Source organism: Pleuronectes platessa, chromosome 1 (assembly GCF_947347685.1).
Source record: "Pleuronectes platessa chromosome 1, fPlePla1.1, whole genome shotgun sequence".
Taxonomy (NCBI): Eukaryota; Metazoa; Chordata; class Actinopteri; order Pleuronectiformes; family Pleuronectidae; genus Pleuronectes; species Pleuronectes platessa.
This window is the reverse complement of record NC_070626.1, coordinates 28,196,810-28,216,602: the sequence shown is the minus strand read 5'-3', so window position 1 is coordinate 28,216,602 and position 19,793 is coordinate 28,196,810. Positions and strand designations below refer to the sequence as shown.

Below are 19,793 nucleotides of genomic sequence, written 5' to 3'. Positions count from 1 at the left end.
AATATGACCCTCAGAGTGGAGTGTGTGTGTGTGTGTGAAGGTGTGAGGTGTTAGTTACACCTTCTTTAAATCTTTAAACAGAAGCTTAAAACCATCTGTTCATCCTGACGTTTGATTCCCTATGGTTTATAGACTAACGTTAATTGTATTCACTTATTTTATTGCATCTATGTTTTCATTTTATTCCCTTTATACTGTTAATATTATTTGTATGTGTGCTTTAAGTGTTTATTCCATTTTATTAACTTTTTTCTGGTCTACTTTCTATTGGTTTTGTATTATTTTTGGCTCATCGGTCAATTGCGAAGCACCTTGCTGTACAAATAAAGTGTGATTGAATGTTTGAGTGTGTGTGGGTGTGTGTGTGTCTGTGTGTGTGTGTGTGTACTGTCAGGTGTTTGTCTTGTCTGTTCTTCTTGATTTAATCAACTTTAAAGCTCAAGTTCAAGACGACCCAGACGGCCGAGGACCCAATGATGCAGTAGTGACTACATGTAAAGTAAAGTACCCGTGTAATTATGTAGTATTTTCCAATGGAGGCAAAGGGTTGAGTGCTTTTTAACATCCAGTCATCTGATTGGTTCTCTCTTGGCTCGTGTCCCATCCGTCCAAGAAGTTTCCTGGAAATCTGTTCTGGAGCTTTTGCATAATCCAACCAAACAGAAAACACTCAAACTTAAATCACTCCTACTCGCGTGTTAGTTGAATTCACTGAATCCACAGAGAAGTGAGAAACTGGAGATCTATCTGTGCTTTGCAGCGAGATGGAAATCTAAATGCTCTGAGCAGCTCACTGATTCATCATCACCTACACAGATCTGCTGCTCAGCGTGGATCACCAGCAACGATCCCTCATCTGCTCCAAATCCTTTTCTCCTGAAACTGTTTTGGGTTTTCTTCCAATTTTCCCTCGACCTGTCAGATATCAGCAGCTTGACAAAAACGTTTCGCTGATTGCATCGTACACAGTTTTGATAACCCTGTCAGTAAGCACTGTATCACCGTTACCTAATAGACAGCACAGGGACGTCCTGTGTGACTCACTCACGCTGCTGAACCACAGAACCACTCGGGTTTAAATCCAGATCAAATCTGAGCGTTGTTGTCTCGGTGCCACGTGCAGCAGAGTACACGGCGCTCATCAGGGGTGGGGGGGGGTTGTTCTCCACCAGTTCTCGACAGTGTGACGACCCGTGATTGCTAATCGGTGAGAGGTGATATCCAGTTATGTAAGCGCCACATGTGAGTCAACATCGGTTACAGTCAGACGACCTCCGGTCTCGCCCCCCGTGGTCGGCGTGGACGTGGAAAACACAAATCCTAGATAAGCCAGGATCGGGTGTGGGGGGGGGGGGGGGGGGGTCTCCTCCTGTATCGATCAGCGTTATGTTAACTTTGAGGCCGGCTCTTAAACATCAGAGAGTTCTCGGCTCTTGTCCTCACCGTGGAATGGTGGAAAATGGCTGCCACGACCAGACCTCCACAGACCTCCTCTCCCACTCGTTCTCTCTGCTCTCCGGCTCTGGAGTGACTTGATGCTTTTATGTGGAGTGACTAATGCTCGCTCTAAAGGGCCTGGGGTGTATCTCACTGTGTGTGTGTGTGTGTGTGTGTTTGCGGGTGTATGTATGTGTGTGTGTGTGTGTGTGCAAATGCTCTACACAACCAATCAGCGAGCCAACATGAAGATGAGTCAGTTCCATGGTCTGCAGAGATCCAGATCCCACCCCCCCCCCCCCCCCCCCCCCACACACACACACACGCACACACTTCATCTCGATCCATGCAAATGGTTTGATTTGTAATCGTGCACAGGAGTCAGTGTGTACCACAACGCCGTGGAGCCAACTCATGCGCATTGAAGGAGAGCGGGATGAGAGTTAGAGGGGGAGAGGAGGAGGAGGAGGTTGGAGGTGAGACTGATGAGGCCAGAGAGCCACAAACAACAACAACAACAACACACTGTGGTTTGTGCTGAAGGAGTCGGGGTATTGTGCATTTGTGTGACCACTTGTGTGTGTGTGTGTGTGTGTGTGTGTGTGGGCATTAGGAACACTGTGAGACTGTCAGATTGCTTGTAGGGGCATTGACAGTATTTTCCCTCATTGCATCCATCAAAGAGTTTCAGTTTTACCGTCTGTCTGTTTGTTTGTTTGTTTGTTTGTTTGTTTGTTTGTTTGTTGGCATCATTACGCCAAAACTACTGAATGGATTTTTCAATGATGGGAGGACGGGACACGGGCCAAGAAAGAATCCATCAGGACAAAGGGCTCGGCTGAATCCAGGAATTCTTTGACATTTTTCAGAATCGGATTATCCCCAGGATTCAATTAATGGATTTTATAATCTGATATATTTAATGGGATTGATTGTTTATGAGTGTGTGAGCAATTTGATGCGGCTTGATTTTAATTGAAGGCAACTGGACCTTGGCAGTGGTTTGTGCGTTCAACTGGGGGCTGCTCAAGATCGTGTTTTTCACTGAGACTTCAGTAAGATTAATAATAAGTAGTAATGTCCATTTTTAAATGGCTTGTGTTGCTTTGTGTTACTGTAATAATTATAGTGATAGTGTTATCTGTGGCAAAAAACACTCAATGTGTGTTTTTCTTTTATTAATTGTTATTCTAAGTAAGGTTTCCAGGCACAGAGTTAAGATGAACCCTTCCAGTGCCAGAAGGAACTCCTTCTTCGTTAGTGAGTGAGTTCCCATCATGCAGTTCTCACTCTGTGGGCGGGGCGTCACAGTGGATCAGTGTTTGTCACCGTGCAGCAGGTGTGTGGATGTTAATGAAGACGAATGCAGGTGGTTTACTCAGCAGACGTTGGTTTGCCTGAAGCTTCTATTTGAACATGGACGAGTGCACATCATGGTTAGTGCACCTGTGTGCTGCTAGTGTCTCTCTGTGTCTCTGTGATGTGCATGCAGGGACATTTCTGGGGACATTCCACGTCTCGTATTTGATTAGCTCATTAACGCGGTAATTGCTGACTGGCTTTCTGAGGTGAGAGACGCCTTATGGGAGAAAAGCATCCCCCCCCCCCCCCACACACACACACACAGGGAGCTGGGGGTGAGAAGAAGAGCGATTTAGAAAAAAGATGAATTCAAAGCAGCAGCTGGTCAGCGACTGAATCCCTGCTGCTTGAATATCCACTCACACATTCTTACACATTCACACTCTCCTCCATTAGGTTTTTTCTTCCATATCTGTTTTCATCGCCGGTTAAATTAGGTTTGTACGCTGACTTTTCTTTTCTCAGAGACGTGATTAGAAACGTAACCGCCGCCTGGATTGTGTTCAAACCTCTTTTTTTTTTTTTAAAAGGCAATGGAATCGCAAGTGAAACGGTCGAGAGGATGCTTTGAGATACAAAGTGCAGCACTCTGACTCCCGAGACCGGAGTTAGTGCTGAAATGAACAAACGACTCACTTCCACCACTTGTCCGACACGACTAGAATCATCCAGCCGGCTCTCGTGCAGACTCGCTGCCCTCAACGCCACACGGGTCCTCGCCCGAGAGAAGACACAAGAGAGAAACTGCTGAGGACAGTGGACTCGGTGCTTGTTGGCCTCTTGGCCTTTTAGCTCGTGGGGTTAATCCTGAATCTCCCTGTCTGCAGACTTTGGGTCGGTTCAGTCACGTTTTGTTAAATTAGGGTAAACGTAGCATCAAGATAATTATCATTGTAAGTTAATTCAGTAAAACACGTCTTTATTCAAAGAAGTACCATCATGTGACATTTGGGAGGATTGTTGTTCTATTACCTCTCAACAGTTTGTGTAGTTTCTGAAGACGTGCAACACACAAACTTATTTAAATAGGATTATATGTGTCCACAGAAATTAACACTTTAACATCCCGACATTAGTTCAGCATCGAAAGCACTGTGGTTAAAGTTAGGATAATGACCATAGAGTTAACACTTCCTCTTTCAAATCCCTGTTGACTTGTTCTGCATTAAACTGAGTCCAGGTGCTGTGAGATCTTTATTATAACAGTTAAATGAGAAGGTTGAGACTTCTCTCAAGTCTGTATGATGAATGTTATGTTACTAAAAACCAGTCTGCTGTTAAATATAATAATAAAAATAAAAATAAAAATAACTATACTGATGCTATACAAGTAATTAATGTTAAAAATACCTTCCTGGCTCCTGGAGGGCACTTTTAAAGTCAGCTGCATGAAGTTGGCCTCCTCGATTTTACAAGAGTTTATTGATTTTAACATTATTTCAGCTCAGAAATATATATTTTTCGGACTCGGAAACACAAAAAAAACTAAAAACCCGTCGGGCTCACCTCGGGCTCGTTTAATTTCCTAAATTTAAAGAAAATCGGTTCAGTAGCTTTTAAATAATCCTTCTAACAAGCAGCAATGGAAAAAATAACCTCCTTGACGGAATAAATATTTTTCATGATATGTTTTGATCAGTTTCACTTCCGGATCTAGGTCACAGTTTGATGCCAGACTTAGTAAACCCCGTGGTGTTGGGGGGGGGGGTTTAGAGTCACATCCTGTGCCAGTTGGGTTTTTCACTTTCACTCAGAGAACTTCCCCTCTCGTCTCCAGCAAATATCTGTTGAATGCAAACTGTGTGATTCATCGTGACTGTTTCCCTCAGTGGGTCATGGAGGCCTCCCTATACCCCTTCTTGATCTCACACACACACACACAGACACACACTCTGTTTACACACAGCCCTTCCACTGGCTTCCCCCCAGCTTCTTCCCCCCCCCTTCTTTCGATTCCATTTACTGCAGCAGGTCGGCTTTAATTTATTTACGCCACTTTACCTCTCATTCAGATAATGTGTTGTCAGGCCTCTCGGCTCCGCGTCTCTGCCTCGGCTGATTCGAAACCACTTTGGCTCCAATTAGTGTTTTTCTCTGTGGCTCTTTTTGAGGTGCAAACTGTGGTCATTTAGATTTTCTGTAGCCGAGACGGATGTGGACGAGGTTTAAACATGGGTTGTGTTGGCTTCAGAGGACGAGGCTGTTGTTTTGATGTGTGATTAAGTTTTCAGGAGAGCGGTGAATCGTGTTTGATCACATTGACATGTGAACCGTTCTGACAAATCTGAGAAAGTTTCACTTTTTTTTGTGGGATGAAATCATAATTTTGCTGAACTTTCGTTGTGTTTATTTTTCTCTCGTGGATCCGATATCAGTTAATGATGCGTCTGGATGCCAACACTGCTCGTCCAGGTTTTTTTCTAAGGAGCTAGTAGTTTGATTTCAGCAAATGCTTATGACATGTTGTGGAAATAATTCTCCCTGCGGACGAGTGTTACCAGTTCTGGCTTCGCTTGGAACTCACAGGGTGAAAAAAAAAAACGCCTTCATGTTCGAGGGACTTTGCAGTTTCATTTTCCTTGGGCCAGGTCCACGCAGCTATTTCGGAATCGCTCTCACTGACGTCTGTTGGATTACGCGGCGAAACCACAGCGTCCTCTTTTAGGATTTTTTTGTTTTACTTCTCAGGCCACTAACAGTAAATCCTTTCTCCCTACAGCCAACTCCTGGTTTTTTTTATACAGTCACGGTTTTTCTGCCTCTTCGTTCAGAACGCTGGACTTTGCAGTCACTGCCACAGCACTGATGGAAAATTCCATTTAATTTTTTTTGCTGTTAACAAACTTGATTTGTTGATTTTCTTCCTGAAGCTGCATCGACTCCCTGTGTGGGCCCGACATCGAAAACATGAAAGTAGACTGCAGTGTATTTCTCTTTACTGCAGTAATACTCAGAGAACAAGTTTTGGGGGCAGTAATATATATATTTTAAACCATCGCTATCACTTTAATATTGTTCCTCTATCTCCACCATCCCATGTTTTATCACATACTTAAGATAATACAGGATTCTATAGCCGTTAGCCGCATTAAGCCCATTCACTGCTTTTTTACTGCATCTTTAACTGTGACTGAGACAGTTCAGTAAATCTGTCACCACTGCAGATAATATCACACCTACACTTCCATCTCCTCTTCCACACCATCGTTACTCATTAAGAATCGTAGCTGTGTTACAGAGGCAGCGGTTATTAGAGAAATATTCCCCCAAAAAATCTCACTCAAAAGTTTCAGGTTTGTCAGAAGTGGAAACTACAGTTTAATTGAAGTCAGTGGAGTTAATTAGCAGCTTGAACTGGAGCAGATATAATTCCTATTCAGTTTTTTTTATTTAAATGCATCACAATAGAAACTATTAACTAACCTCCCTGTAATAATAATAATTTTGAGTTTATACTATTTCCATGTGAAAACTTGATATGATGTTAAATCAGTTTTTATTTATAATTTGTTATCATTGATCATATTTATTAAATTCTCTGAAGATTTCCGTTAAGATAAGATTTCTCTGATGGACCTTGGTTTCTTAACTAAATTGATTTATGAAAGAGTGAATGAATGGTGACTGGTGAATGAGTGAGTCAGTCTGTGAATAAACGATTGAATGAATTCATCTTTACTCTTGCTGAGGGTTAAGGACAGAGGTTGTCACACCCTGTTAAAACTCTATGAGACGAATTGTGATTTGTGGATATGGGCTATACAAATAAAATGTGATTGATTGATTGATTGATCTTTAGAGCTAAAGTATGAGTGAGCGAGTGATCATTCAATCATCTGCTTATTAATAGAAGAACAAACATGTGGGTGAGAATAAAGGAATAAATGAATGAATGAGTTGATGAATGGATGACACTCGGTGATTGAATGAAAGAAATGGTGAAATGAGAAAGATTGTGGAAGAATCAAACAATGTTGTGTGATTTAAACAATGAAAGAAAGAAAAACGAATTTTGAAGATCAATGTATATTTATGTGTTTTTTTTAGTCTAAACAAGATTTTCGAAGTGATTTGATTGTAACTATTGAAAATACATAGATTCTTGAATATCACTTTGTATATTTTGCTCATAAATGTAATGAAATCTTTATTTTCCTCACGTTAACGTGCAACAATAAGACCCGAACCCGTCTCGTCCTCGCTGAGCGTCTCTCCCGTGCAGTGTGTCAGCGTGTGCACGGGGAAACACTGAGATGTTAGTTATCTCAGTGTTTGCCTCTGTGGCTTTCCTGTGAGCTAATTGGAGCCCTCCCATGTGTCCCAGCTGAGAAGCTGCATGTTTGTGGTTAAAAATAGGTACAGCACTTCCTGCTGTTCCAGGATCAGGACTGGTTTCAAAAAGACCCCTCCTCGGCTCTGCTCGTTCATTCTCATCCTCGCTGCTGCCTCTGAAATCCAGTAATCATGCAGGCCTGCAAATGTGAACAATATACTATATATGCACTGAGGCATTTTTATAGATTTATATGAAGTCATTATAGTAACAGTGGGATTTAACTCTTTACACGCCATGGTTTTCTTACAGTACATCTTGAAATCTCATGTATATGGCTCATATTTGTCAGGAGCTGTTCATCTTATTGGCTTCATTAGATAGAGGACGTGCCGTGTTGAATTTAGTGCGATCTGGACATTTAATAGTTTCATTATCATTAAACTTTGAACTGGACTGACACTATAGAGGCCACACCTCTGCTAAGGCCCCAATAGTTCCCCAAATCGCAGATATCAGTTCCCTAAATATGCCAGATGTTTTTTTCTGATCAAGATCTGTAGATTATTCTCTGGAACTCAGTGAAAATGTCAAAATAACAAACAATCTCTGAACGTTAAAGGAAGGTGATAGAAAGCCCCGGATCCTCGACCCCGATCTGCACCGACATGTCGTGGTAAACTAGTTTCAGAACGGAAAAAAAGCTGCAACCAGCGTCACCACAGAACCAGAAATCAGCCCATTCAAACCAGGCAGGGTTACAACGACCACCAGTTATGAAAGAATAACACAGTGTCACTGTTTGATCACATGTCAAATCTGTCAGAGGACTCATAACATGATAATCATATCAGCATCAGTGTGAAGGATCCTCGTACAGATAAACTGGCAGATTTACTGTGACTGCAGATCCAAGTGCTTTTTGGGAAAATGTACAGTAGATGTAAATTTGAAATCCAGTCCAGGCCCCAAACCCTGACTCAGCAGAAGAAGTCCCACTGCAGAATATTTGAGCTAGATTCATATGAGATGTGGATGTTTGCAGGTTTAATATTTTTCAGTTCAACCACAACCTTTATTATAAACAACTAAATAAAACGATAACAGAGATACAACCAAATCCTTGGAGCTTGAGTTAAGACAGTTATATCTTGTTTTATGTCAAATCAAAAACACAAATTATTTCTGAATTGTTTAATCAGTAAAAGATTCAATATCAGCAAACATAAAACGCTGACACTGGAAGAAAGGCTCTAATATCGGCTGATGTGATCTTATTATCGGCTCTACTGAATATATTATTATGTTTTTTTTTGGTTTCCTTTACTTTTGCTCCAGCGATCAACTGAACACAAACATTCATCCGAGACAGTTAAACGCTGAACTGTGGAATACGTTGACTTAGGTTTTAGGTAATTAAAAAAACATGAATATATATTTTTTTAATCATTTAACTTGACATAAAGAGCAGTAGAAAGTCTTGTGCTGTTGAGATCCGGACTCAGTCGGGGCTCAGCCGTGACTTCTCACTTCCTCCTCTCGTTGAAGATTCTTCATGACTCTGACTTTGTGTTTGAGGTCGATGTCGTGCTGCTGCTGATTTAGTTGTGTAGCGGCAGACGGCTCCCTGATGATGTTTGCATCATACAAATCTAAACGTCTGAAGTTGTGAGTTGTTCTTCGATAATATTTCATTTCCACAGAACCACTGATCCTCCTGCTCCCACATCTCTGCTTTCACGCAAAAGGAAAACTGACATTTTACACTGGTGGTGAGTTTAATCTGAGCTTTTTATCTCCTGCAATAGTAGAGAGGTTTTAGTTTATGTATAAGCATCGGGGGGGGGGGGGGGGGCACAGGTTGTACGCTTGACTAAGAGTCATTGGGCAGGACATTGAACCCCCCCGATTGCTGCTGACAGCTGTTCTGCCGGTGTGAGAGTGAAAACTCACTGCATATAGAAGCACTGAGTGAGTGAGTGTGTGAATGAGTGAATGTGAGTTGTGGTGTGAACCACTTTGACTGGTTGCAAAGAAAAACACTATATAGTCCATGGAAACCTTTTTTGAGATGCCTTCCATAACTGTTCATGATGTCGTACGACAACACTGTCGCACATATATTTAAACTGCTCTGGTGATGCTGACAATAAAAATGTGTTCACACTTATACGTTGTGTTACTGATGTCTAACGGACTTTTTAGCTGAGGCAGCAGTTACAGGAAAACAATGGCCGACACCCCTCAAGGGTTAATGACACAAAGGTTTGTGCATCTTCTGGTGGATTCTGCTGCAGAGACGAACAGACATTTGTATAAAGTTGCAGATTTCAACAATATTTCAGTAAATTGGGGGTTGATATCAAGATAAAACAGGATAAATGTCACAATATTCTTTGTTTTGATTTTAAGAACTTGAACGATTTTGGCTCCTGAGTGAAGGTTGAGGTTTTAAACTCTTTCTTATGAGCACAGAATGACAAACACTTGATAAACAGCAAAATATTTAACAAATCTGAGGTAGATCCTTTAAGCTTTATGTCCTCACTGTACTCACACAATGCATAAGCAATATACTGACTGAAATTGATATTGCGATTATATAATTCTATTCTCCGGCCCTCTGCTAAACTCTTCATATTTGTTCCTGGAGGTTTTGCCCTTTTCCCCCTGGTCATTTAAACTCAAACAGCCCAAACACACAAGGAGCATTTGATCACTGTGTTGTGCTACTTGTACAAAAACACCGACCGGGGGTTTACACAACTACAGGAAGGATTTTCCACCCCTGGAAGTATTTATTCCATCCCTCATTTTAAACGGCCGTGAGATAAACGGTACAATTACCCTCATGTCATTACCGAGCGCAGGATGCTGCCTGATGACAGAACGCTGCATTCGAGTCAGTTTTACTTGATTATCAGGAGCAAATCTCCAGAAAAGATACAGAACCAATTTCCTTTCATTCTAGTGGACAGACAGACGTCCCCTTGTCTCTCTGCTGCTCGATGCCATTAATGAGACGTGCGTGTGGACATGAGAGACACAAACCACCTTTTAAATCTAAATATAATAGAAGCACGTCCAGGATATATTCACATGCAAGTGACTGGTGAGGTGTTTTCAGATTCCATTTAGATTTATACTTGTGCTTTCATTTTCTTTTTTTTTTTTAAATCTGGTGTTATCTCCCTGTGCACACCAGCCTCCCCCCCCCCCCCCCCCCCCCCCCCCCCCAATGTGTCAGACTTGATCAATTGGCTCCATGTAAAGTTGCTCCGACGTTGCACCTCACATGTATTGTGTGAAGAACACACTCATCCCGAGGAGAGGGGGTGGGGGGGGGGGGGTATAAACCAGTGTTTGGGGTAAATGTGGTCATCGTCTTGGCAACACGGACTGGAATATCTGATTGGGCCGAATCTGTCTGTGGAAAACACTGTCCCCAAGTGTGTGAGTGTGTGAGTGTGTGTGAGTGTGTGTGTGTGTGTGTGTGTGTGTGTGTGTGTGTGTGTGTGTGTGTGTGTGTGTGTGTGTGTGTGTGTGTGTGTGTGTGTGTGTGTGAGTGTGTGTGTGCGTGTGTGTGAACATTTGCACTTTCTGTAACTCTTTTCTTTTTCCTCACCTTTTGTTTGGAAAATGTGAGATTTTTTTCCCAAACAGAGAACTGGCAAACAGGGTGACTGTAGAAAAAATAAAAGATTATGATATATAAATATATAAATGAGTGACTTTCAATCAGCCACAGATTCTGGAGAGGAATTCCACAGCCACAGAGAAACCGTGTGATATCAGGAGCAGTCGAGGGTGTTGGCGGCTCGTTTTTTTGAGAGTGTCTCTGTGTAACAGCTGGGGAGCAGGTTTTTAATCCACAGCGCGGGGCTGAATTCTGATTACTGTGAACGTTACACCATGTCTATTCAAATGCAGGGCTCGTCCTGTCTTCAAGGCCCACACTGGTTTCTGCAGCAGCTCATCTGTGGCACCACATGAAGAGAGAGAGAGAGAGAGAGAGAGGAGGGGAAATCACAATAGCTACCACATTAGAATTTGCAGCATTTTTTTACTGTATGATTATATATTTGTATTGGTTTCAAGGTTAGTGTTAGTACGTTGGGGCTGCAATGCAGATTCTGTAAATGCCTGAGATGCCCAGAATTTGTCTTGTTTTATTTCACGTTTCATATTTCCGGGTCTGTGAGCTTGTTGGGAGTCATACATTTAGTTTAATGACCAGTAACTCCCTGGGGTGGCACTAGGGAATAGGCTTGACCTTCTCTAACCAACCTATCTTTTACTGTTTAACTTTTTTCTATAAGTTTAAGTCTATATATCACTCCAATGGCATTCAGTCTTTAGTCTTTAGTTCTGCACCATATCCATCCTGTTCATTTGGACAAAGGCATAAAACTGTTGATCCTTTACAGAATCCACATTATCTAAGCTACACGTTGGTGGTAGTTACAGGTTTGTAGCCTTATTTGATATTGTACATTGACAGAAAACATGCCAACACATTTAAATTGAAAAAGATACACATTTTTTAACTTTTTTTACTATTAATAAATCCATCATCTTCTCGTCTCATGTCTCATCTTTCCATCAAGGTTTGTGGAAACACATTCAGAGGTTTTTTTGCGTGATCCTCCTGACAAACAAACAAATGGACAAAGGCGGAAATCAGGCAGAATTAATAATGGCTCTTCCCTTTGTTGTGCTTCCGATCTCATTGTTAATGGATATGATATTGATAGCATAGCACATCTGAAACCATCTTCGCTCTGTGCAGCTTGTAATTAGCATCATATGTGCCACTAATGTGCCTCTGAAAGATGCAGTGACATTATGCAGCAGCTCCCTGTTTGCTGCTGATCTACGACGCACTGTGACAAAAGTGTTGAGTTGAAAACAGCTTTCAGCTCATTTGTAAAGTTTGACGGATGACGTCATCCGGCTTGACGAGCGGCTCCTTGAATTCCACATGGTGAGGTTTCATTACCAGTTCACAGAAGGCAGAGGACAGGAAGTCCCAGAGTCGCTGCCAGGTGGGGTTTGTGTAATCTGAGGTGTTTATCTGAGGAAGTTATCCAGTTACAGATCGAATTTATGAATTAAACATAATTAAAGTTGTGTAGTTGGATGCAGTCGGATGTGTTTTGTCTGACCAACACAAAAACCCAAAGATATTCAGTTTACTCTCATATAAAGAAATCTGACCGGAGAAGTTTTTGCAATTTTTTCCTTCAAATGACTCAAAACTCTTGCAGTTTAATTAATTAATGAACTAATTAAATATCACCCCCTGATATAATTATCCTGAGTGAGAAGTGGTTTGTTTTGATGAACATGAAATTCCCATTTGAGTTCCATGGATTCCTTCTCAAACCAATTTCTGTATTTTTTCCCCCCTCTTAATTAGGAGCCTGTCTTAAATCCCCAAACCACATTAAAGTGTAACACACACACACACACACACACACACAAACACACACACACACACACACACACACACACACACACACACACACACACACACACAGATGTAATTTGGAGCATATCACTTGACAGTCGCAGCAGACGTTGGAAGCACCAACTCGAGTGAATAGTTTCCACGAGGTCGTGTTCAGAGTGAAGAGCAGCTCAGGAGCAGAGCTACACGCTGCGTTAGCCTGTAAATAATCCCAATGCTAATTCTCTTGACAGGTATCCTCATCCTCTTTCATATTTTTTCCGCCATGATTCAGATTTCCCAGTCCCCGGGAGGATCAGAGGCGAACGAAAAATGAACTTTTCCACCTTTTGACAAGCGTAACTTTTCAGTTTAACTTTTGGGGGGGGGAAGTGGAAAAGCTGCTCTGTTTATTGCAAATAAAAAGTTCTGCTCTGCCAAAGTAGATCTCTGGTGTGAAACCTGCTACACATAGGATAACTTAAAGAGGGAAACAGTGGATGAGGATGTTTATACAAAACGCATAAAGTGTTTATGTTGCCCTGAAGGATTTCTGAAAGAAATCCATATTCCAAAAAAGAGAGGAAAAGATAGAAACTGCACTTATTACTGAGAATATTCCGATGTGTTAACAGCAGCTCTCTATTGAAGGATTCGCTTTGTCTCCAGATTGAGGTTTTAATGACAATCCCTGGAAGCTGGCCCCCAGTCAACCCAGTAATCATGGCCGTTACACCCCTGCAATTAACCACAAGTGTCTAATCAAGCAGCACAGAGGGGAAAACAAAACCCTTCTTCAGTCGTCCACATCGGCTGTTTGCAGAACCTGTCGTGTTCCTCCTGGACGCCTGAATCAGACGCCAAAGAATCTCATCTGTGTTCTGCTCTTCAGTGGATGAATGTAGATAACCAAGAGTACAACCAGGGGAGCGGGCTGCTGCGACTGCATGAGCCAAATATACCAAAATGAATCATATATTTGTAACTAGAGCAGTATTCAGTAGAGTGAATACCTCCTACAACCACATTCAATTCACTAAAACACTTAATATCATTTGGATCTGCGCAAATTGTATATTTATCAATATTTGTAAATGTATCTTAGAGATTTTAATGCTGAAACTAAAATCACTAGAATTCCTGGATCCACACCAAAGTTTAACTTTCTGACTCACAACACGTCCTTCCACCAAGTTTCATGGTTATCCGTCAAGTTGTTTTATGTATAATCCGTCTATCAGAAAAACAAACAAACAAACACAGACTGAGACACAACCTCTTAGCGGTGGTGAAAATCCCCACAGTAAAAACAAATTCTGTCAACTTGTTATGTTGTGACAAGTTTCTGTGCTCCACACTCGTGATTCGTGGTTTCACTAATGTCACTGTGACATATAAACGGTGGGCCTGACGCTGGTCCACAGAGGAGCAGCTGCTGTGTGTGTGTGTTTACAGTGCAAACAAACAAACTCATGTTGTTTTAATAAAGAAGTCGGTCAATAATTATTTCCATCATGCCACGAGCAACCAAAACCTGAAGTAGTTTTCCACACAGCACCGGGACGGATGAGATGTTGATGCAGTTTCTGTGAATTCTGATTGGTTTAAAGATTTAAATACAGAATATAGATGTTTCAGTAAAGCACAAGCTGATTGGATAATCATGAACAACTTTGGTATCATATATGTATTATGTTTGAGTGAATTTGAACCATGGACTGTATATAAAGTGAAGCCAAACTTTCATAGACATTTGAATTATGGCATTTTGTGTTGATGAGTTCATTTGTTTCCCCATTTTCGGGGGGGTGGAGCCACAGTATCAAGGTGCTGATCAATCATGTGCTCGACCAACCACAACCTAGTCTCATCTGTCAATCATCACGTTTCACATAGTTTTTTCAGAAATAAGAACAATTGTGATGAAAACTACTTAAAATTACAAAAAAAACTTCTTTGAGAAACGTTTATTTAATGTTTATGTACTTTGACTTTTCAGTTTGGTCAATGTCCCGGCCACTAACCTGGTGGAGGTGGGGTTTTATAAGCTATACTGCAACCATCCACCAGGGGGCTTTCAAGGGGCTTTGCCTTCTCTTGTGGGGAGCAGTCATTTCTTCTATCTTTTAAAAAGCTGTAAGGTTTGAACAAATGATTTGTAAGGTCAGATTTGTTCAAATCCCAAGTCTATTTTAAAGTGACCGCCCTAGTTCAGACTATAGGATTATTCTGATTATCTCAATGCAGGGCACGGTGGTGCTGTGGTTAGCACCGTCACATCTGGCATCGAACCTGAACCAGCCAGGGATTTTGTGTTTGGAGTTCTCACGTTCTCCTCGTGTCCACATGTCTGACCTGCTCAGTCTGAGGTTAATTGGAGACTCTTAATTGTAGAGGTGTGACTGTGAGTGTGTCTCTGTCTCACAGGATAACCAGTATAGATAATAGAGATGGTCCCAGGCAGACTGAACACCTTGAAGGAGGGTTCACAGTGACACACAGTACAGCACAGAGTGAGGTGGGAAAAGAAGCAGCACAGTTTCTAGAGGGGGAAGAGAGCAGGAGGAAATCTGTAAAGAACGTTTCAAACACACTGAAGGAGTTTGAGAGGAGCTGTTTCTCCCCCCCGATGTCATGAAAGCAGCACCATGTCTTCAGTGTAAATACAGACTGTGCTCTGTGCTCAAAAGACAGAATACAAAATACTCCTGAGTGCCTCTTCTGTTCAGAGCAGGAAAAATAATGTCACCTCGAGTCAAAACGTGTGGGAAAGATGGATCCAGTGCAACAAACGGATTAAAAACGGGCACGGAATTAAACTATTATGACTTTTAGTGTTCCTTTCTTGACGGGGATTGAATAAATCTGCGTCAGGTGGATAATAATAATAACACAGTGTACAGTACAGTGCACTGGTGAACTAAACTGGGAGCTCAGGGTAAATCTGCAGGGTTACAAGATGGTGGCCAGGAAACGAAGGAGAATCTGAACGTCGGAAACGCAGAGCTCCGGTTATTTCAGTTTGACACCGAAGCTCATCGGCCGACATGGAATCTGTGAACCTCTCTGTGGGAAATTATTATCGTGTCTGTCGAGGTGGTTTTCACCCCCCCCACCCCCCGTCTGATTTGGTTGGTTGGTTTGACAGGATGATAATGAAAAAAAAACACTTTTCCTTGAGACTGAAGAATTGAACATGGGCCCAGGATGGTGGTACGGATTCGGATCAGGGGGCAAATTCAGCTATTTGATTTTATATTGTGATATTTATATTCTTTTCCATTTCTTGAGGGAATAATTCATGGATGTTAAAGAAAATATATACATGGCTTGTTTACGGGACTGATATCTATGCGTGTGATCTATCAGGACTGTTGGGGCCTTGGACGTAGGTGCCATTAAGCTGGAAGGACAGTTTACCGTAAGATTATTAAAATGCCAAAATGTGCTGGTGTAAATTTATATTTGATTGTTTTTTTGGGGGGAGCTGAAACTATTCTAATAACTGATTAATCATTTCAACCTTTTTTTTTTTATAAAGCAAGAATACAAGAAACATTCTTCGGTTCCATCTCGGACATTCTAATCACGTTCTCCTTTTCTTTTCCTCCGAGTAGAAAATTAATCATTTGAACAACTGATTGGAGAAAAAAGCACAGAATCAGTTTTGATGTCACAACTGTATGTTCTTGACAATTTGTAGCTTGAAGGATTAATCAATAAAATTATCAGCGGATGCACGAACACAAAAACGATTTTTAGCTGCAGATCTAAATTACAGCTTTATTACAACACATCAGCCACGTAAACGCACACACAAATTAGATCAGTAGCTTTTCTCTGACACAATAAACACAACATGCAACAACTAAACCGTTCTAGCTGTGTCCGCGTCACGCAGCCACAGATTTAATATCCCCGAGTCGTGGCCGGTTGTGGATTATTGCTTCATTATTCATCCGAGCAAACTGCCACGTGCAGGTTTTGAGGTGAGCCGAGTCAAATCCAACAGGTAAACAGGATAAATGTATGAGTCACTGCACTCACGAGTTCATGTCGGGCACTTTTACACATTTGTAATAACTGAAATACAAGATGAGAACAAGATATAACTTAGGAAACCAGAGCCCAAACCAATATGGAGAATTATTAGGGAGTAAAGTGTGTCTTGTTCATGTGTTCTAAAGGGATCTGTTCTGAGAAGTAATTGATCCAAGTCCTTTTAAAGCTATTCGTGTACATAATCAGCTGTACAATTTATATAATCACAACTATTATACGAGTTGAATATTAAGATAAAGTCAAGAAAGAAAACAATATCTGATCAGATTGAAAATAGATAAACATTCTTTACATTGAGTCAGCATTAAATATTGACTAGTTTGATATATATTTGTAAATTGAGCCATTGTTTAATTAATTTCAGCATTTTTTACAGTTTTAACCATAAGCTTAATTAGAAAATACTTAAAATTATGATAAAATAATGCAAAAACACAAATTAGTCGCTTATACACATCTTTTCTAAATTACTTGTTCTGTAAAATAAAAGGTAAAATTGCAGACATGAGTGCTGATACTGATACGTCCGTGAAAGACCTCAGATAAATCAGTCGGGCTCAGTAGGAAACAGAATATATGCTTCTCTGCCAGATGTGAATAAATGTACTTGAGAGTTGTCTATTAAAAGAAAGGAGCAGGATGGAGAAGAGACAACTGGAAGGGGATCAGTTGGAAAAGAGTCAACAGTTGTTTTTTGCTTGAAAAGGAAAAAAAGAGTGAGTTTGCCACGTTTCCCCTCAAGATGTTTAAAAGAAAAGAAGAAGCCAGACTGTGTTTAATTAGATTTCCGGGTTGGACCTTTTTTTTTCCATTTTCCATTCCCAGTAAATGAAGAAAGAAAAAAAAAACCACTATTAACTTAAGCTGGGACTTCTGAGTGACATGGCTTGTTAAGATTTACTCGTCAAAGAAAGTAAATAGAGATTTCTAGAGAGAGGCCGACCGGAGACGCTGTGAGACGAGTAGGACAAATTAATTCAGCGGTTTGACAGGAGACAGAACCGCGGTCCAGCTGTGGGACGACTCGGTCGATCACACTCACAGACGGAGCTAAGATGTGGCTACGTCCTGTCGTAACAAGGAGAACGTGTGGTTGTTGGTTTATTGTGTCTGAACCACTGGGTCGACCCTCATGGAAGTTGACGCCTGTCAGATTTTTCCCCCGGCGATGTCAATTATCCTGAAATGTGGATTTGAGTGTCTCTCCCAGGTCTCTGTCCCCTCATCCTCTGTGGCTGAAGTCCGTCTCTGCCATGTTTGTCTCTATTTATTTCGTTCCGCTGAGCTGCTGCATACCTCTCGAAGACGAGTGGGAGGGCGGTTAGATAAAGGGCAACAAGGGCAAAGCCATGAAATCACGTTTGAGAGATCAGCCTCCGGGGCCGAGCTGAATGCAAAGTGATCATCAATACGATGGGATTGTGTGTGTGCTGCTTTGTTTGTTGATGATGAATATATATGCATTGTATTATACAGCAACTGCATTGTTTTATATCTGACCAGATCAACTTGCTGGTTTCAGGTTCTAATTTCTTGTTTCTGGTGTGTTGACCAAACCTCGGGTAAAACACAATTAAGTCTTGGTTTATTTTTTATTGGTTTATTAAATCAATTTCAATCCAGCACAGTTTAATTCAACAGATTGGGTAGGTGGGATTCAGAGCTGATCAAACTCTGGCCTAGTTAGAAATGAAGAATGATTATTGATATCATCATGGATCTAATTAACCCGATAAATTATTCGAGGTATAGGAACTCCCTTTGAAACGCAATAGCAGATTTTTTAGGCCATTTGTAGGCAACAGAAACAAATTGTGAACACTATAAGCATATAGACTATTAATAAGAAAACAACCTACACTCTGGTTCTGAAAAGTGAAGCCAATGCAGAAGAGCCTAAGACCTGTATTATCTCAAATGACCACTGGTTGCACAAATAAGTCTGTTTCTATAGAAGTCAATGGGGAAATGAATCTACTTCTCACTTGTATTATTAAATATCCATTTTCAAAAGAGTTTATCATCTCAATCTCTAGTTTCAAAGTCATGGTCCCATTTAGAGTTAAATACATCGCTGACCTGCCCTCATGTTACACTCATTTTAACAATACACACCATCACCAATCAATAACACAGGACACAAACATGAACAAGTACTTGAAGTTTACTTACTTTGTTTGATTTGCTCCAGAGTTTATAAAACACGTTGAAAAAATATCATCAGGGTTTAAGCGACTGGAACGATCCAGATTCAAGATCCCACACCGTAGATTAATAACTAGATAAATGTGATCGTTTAGTTTGTGTGAGGTAACACAGACGAGTAAACACACACACACACACACACACACACACACACACACACACACACACACACACACACACACACTCCTGCAGAGAGAAACTTTTCCTGCAGATAATGACGCAGCGCAGTGTTTTAACCTCATTGTTGCAGAGGAAGCGATTCCCTGTTCATCCAGGAACATAAACATGGATTCAGCAGGTTTCTTATAAAGATCAGTTCTACGTGTTCAGTGATTAGAGAAGAGGAGAGTCTCTCGTTGACCGGTGCTAGGTAATGGGCCTGGATGCAGGGCCGCTGCCAGAGGGGGCCACCTGGATACAGTGAATGTTACAATCAGAGGTTTTCACTACAGGAGCCTTAGTGCATTGATGTGGAGGGCGTGAAAATAATTGCATCACTATTGATCTTATTATTTTCATTTATTTATCTCTTTATCTTTGGTGAGGGACGCAGATCCTGATCCGTGGAGGGGATTCACTGCTAGAGAACACTGCCCCAGCTCGAATGTTACTGTGTCTGCTGTTGTTTGGAGATGATAAGGTTGTATAGAGTTGCTTTTAGAGCTTCATCCCTGCTGTGACTGAAAATAATGCAGTGAGAGCTGTGGGAGCTTTGGGAGCTGTGGGAGCTGTGGGAGAGACACACTCTGACCTGAACATCTCTTTAAATCTCTGTTAAACCAATGGAGGCTGGGATTTTTGGGTGATAATCCTCTGAAGGTTCATCACTAACAATGATTCCTTTCACAAGAGGAAGATGTGTGTGTGTCAGGTCCACTTCTCCAAACATTAAATGTCGAAAAATCATGTGTTTATATACAAAATTCATCAAAGCACATGTTTTGCTGTCTTGCTAATTATCCCGTCTTTGCAGTTGTTCAACTCTTTTACTTCAAACTACCTTGC

At 41.2% G+C, this 19,793-nt stretch overlaps 1 protein-coding gene across 2 annotated transcripts in view; it reads left to right on the top strand.

The window, feature by feature from the left end:
• Nucleotides 1–19,793, top strand: part of kcna4 (potassium voltage-gated channel, shaker-related subfamily, member 4) — a 43,569-nt gene that overhangs the window by 11,535 nt on the left and 12,241 nt on the right. Inside the window, exon 2 of one of the 2 annotated variants that reach the window (XM_053421913.1) lies at nt 3,330–3,474. The exons of the other annotated variant lie outside the window; for it this stretch is intronic. The gene's annotated coding sequence lies outside the window, so the exon portion shown is untranslated. Of the gene's footprint in view, nt 1–3,329; nt 3,475–19,793 lie in introns of those variants that run through there. 2 annotated transcript variants of the gene reach the window in all.